At 36.8% G+C, this 3,415-nt stretch overlaps 1 pseudogene; it reads right to left on the bottom strand.

Annotated features, from left to right (window-relative positions):
• Positions 1-1,905: 1,905 nt before the first annotated feature.
• Positions 1,906-2,860, bottom strand: LOC100009768 (glyceraldehyde-3-phosphate dehydrogenase-like; annotated as a pseudogene).
• Between the last annotated feature and the right edge of the window lie 555 nt (positions 2,861-3,415).

Genomic DNA, 3,415 nt, shown 5'->3' with positions numbered 1-3,415 from the left:
GAATCAGAGTAGTCACCAAATATACAGACAGAATAGCAAGGCTGTAGAAGTAGAGACTGACAAGCCTTGTCAAATGATTGATAATGGAAAGGTTAGGGAGAGAGAAGAGGAAAGGATGGTTCCTAGGTGGTGAAATAACAATATAATAACTCAAGTAATGTTGAGTAATTGCCAATCAAAATTTGGAGATGATAAACTCTTTCTTCAATTCCATATTTTGCTTTTAAGGTAATGTTGCTTAGTAATTAATGCAATCCTGCTGTCACTCTTTTATTTATTTATTTTTAATCCTTTCCTTCAGTTTCATAAATCAATACAAAGGCAGAAGAGTGGTAAGGACTAAGAAATTGGAGATAAGTGACTTGCCCAGGGTCATACAGCTAGGAAGTATCTGAGGTCATATTTGAACCCAAATCCTCCCTACTCCAGACCTGGTCCTCTATCTGCTGTGCCACCTAGGTGCTCTACCTGCTGTCTCTATTTGCCAAATAATTGAACAGATATCTATGCTTAAAATGAGGAACTTGGGTTGGATAGGGAAAAGAAAATTTTGTAAATGATGGGATAAGAGTAAGGGAAAAAAAAAACCTGTATAAAGCATTTTATTAATATGTGAAGCTCAGGATAAGGTGTTCCCAAAGAGAGATATGTTGGGAAAGGGAAAAAAAAACTTTTAATAATATTATCTCTTTTATGAACCTTATTTTATGAACCCTATTATCAATAATGTGCTAAAGTCAAGCTCATGCAAATCAAAAACCAAAAGTACACTACAGAATTCTACTCATCCAAAGATGATATTTTGTGGATAAGCAACCCCTGCTTATGATGGATACTGAAATTAATTTGACCTTCCCATTGAAATAGAGAGTAATTGAAATAATGAAACGGCAACAGTCAGTCACTAGAACAGCTAGGTAGCACAGTGGATAGAGTGCTGAGTCTAAAGTCAAGACAATTTCTCTTCATGAGTTCAAATCTGGCCTCAGACACTAATTGTGTGACCCTGGAGAAGTTACTTAGTTTTTTTGCCTCAATTTTCTTATTTGTAAAATAAGCTGGAGAAGGAAATGGCACACCCACTCCAGTATTTTAGTCAAAAAATAAACAAAACAAAATGGGGTTATATAATTTTGGAACTTAAATAACTGAACAACTATTTGAAGATGTCCACAGAAAAATATTCCAATGTTTTCTTTTGTCTTCATTATTGCCTCATGGGAGGCAATATCAAGTAGCCTGAATAATTAAGATGAAATACTATAATTATGCACATAAATACACACGTCTATATCCATTAACATATTTGTATTGATTTGTTATAGATTAGAACAAATGTCTTAACATTTTTAAAAATAGCACACTATATTAAACAAAATGATCTCTGTATAATAATGTGTATTTTTTAGCCATTCACTAATTTCCTCATTTCAATTTTTGTTCATTTTCTCAGCTAATCATTCCATTTAAAATAAAATAGACTGTTCCAGCTTTTGGAGATAACATTTAATTTATAACCTTTACTAGTAACCATCTCCCAATCATGAGTTAGCAATTAATCTGAAGTTTATTAATGAGTCTGGATGCATATAACCTTAATTAAAACGTGTACTTTGACATGGAGAAATGAACTTTTGTAGGACTAGGAAACATTAAGAATTTCAATGAAGTAAAATTTTTTTGTTGCACTGAATGTGATGACTTTATTGATGGTACACAAGATAGGAATCTATTCTCTTTCCCCCACTACAAGGGTGCTTCAGGGCAGGGATGTGAATGGGGCATGGCATCCCAAGTATAGGGACATAGGTTATGGATGTGGGCTCCCCCCCTGTGGTAGAACTACTCTTTTTTGGCTATGGATGAAGATCCATGGCTTTTTCCACTTTATTTCTTGCAAGTCATTTACATCATGAGGTCTACTACATGGTGGCTGTAACCAGCTCTTATTGTCATACCAAGAAAATAGCTTTACAAAAGGGTCATTGAGGGCAATTCCAGCCGCAGCATAGAAGGCAGAAGAGTAGGTGTGACTGTTAAAGTCATGGCATACAACCTGTTCCTCCGTGTAGCCCAAGATAACATTCAAGGATCCCTCTGCAGTTTGCTTCACCACCCTCTTAATATCATCATATTTGGCAGCTTTCTCCAGGTTGCAAGTCAGATCTACCACAGACACTGGGGGTGGGAACACGGAGGACCGTGCCTGTGAGCTTCCTGTTCAGCTCAGATATGATGTTGCCCACAGTGTTGGCAGCACCAGTAGAAGCAGGGATGATATTTTGGTCAGTCACACACCAATCACACCACAGCAAGGCAGAGGGGCCATCTACTGTCTGCTGTGTAGTAGTAATGGCATAGACTGTGATCATGAATCCTTCCACAATGTCAAAGTTGTCATGAATGACCTTGGCCATGGGGGCCACACAGTTGGTATTGCAGAAGGCATTACTAATATATTGAGGGAATTATTATATTTCTCATGGTTTACCCCCATCACAAATATTGGGGCATCAGCAGAAGGGGCAGAGATAATGGCCCGCTTGGCTTCATATGTTCACTGAGCTCCAGTATTTTCCATGGTGGTAAAGATGCCAATGGATTCCACAACGTACTTGGCTCCAGCATCTCCCCATTTAATGTTGGTGGAATCCCACTCCTGGAAGATGGTAATGGCTTTTCCATTGATCACCAACTTTTCATTCTCTACCTTTATATTGCCCTTGAACTTGCCATGAATGGAATCATGAAGTTGAGATCAATGAAAGGGTCATTGATGACCACACCACCTATTCCATTGGAGTTGAATGGTCACCAGATATCCAATACAGCCAAATCCATTGACTCTTAACTTCACCATCTTGCCTTAGGGATGTGATGGCAGCTGAAGATCCTGGCAGCAAGCTTGGAAGAAGAGCTGAGAACCAATGAAGTGAAATTTTAAGTGAAATATTAAATATCTCTCACAATGATCCTTCAATAAAACCTGGAGACAAAAGTTTGATATTACAAAAATGTACCAAATATCTAAAGGAAGTTCATCCTCATGGAAAGAATATCCTCATAATACAAAATATAATGATGCAGCTTTTTGAAATTATGTATATCAAATTTAATTTTGTTATCATGGATGAATTAGTACCTTTGTTAGAAAAGCAATGTCTGAATTATATTACACATTTCTAAAATTTCTCACATATTGAATAAAATAGTTCTTGGGTTTTTTTCCACCTCATGTAAGTAAATATTTATTGATAACTGTTCATCATCTCTGTACATCCATGGCCTATTCAGGAGCCAACTTATTAAGCAGTATAGATTGACAGATCCGAACAATCAACCTCCTCTTTCCTCCCAAATGCTTTGATTTAGATGATAGCAGGTACTTAATTTGTCATTAATGACTGACAAATGT

The sequence above is a fragment of the Monodelphis domestica genome, chromosome 6 (assembly GCF_027887165.1).
Source record: "Monodelphis domestica isolate mMonDom1 chromosome 6, mMonDom1.pri, whole genome shotgun sequence".
Lineage (NCBI taxonomy): Eukaryota > Metazoa > Chordata > Mammalia > Didelphimorphia > Didelphidae > Monodelphis > Monodelphis domestica.
This window is presented reverse-complemented; position numbering and strand designations above follow the sequence as displayed.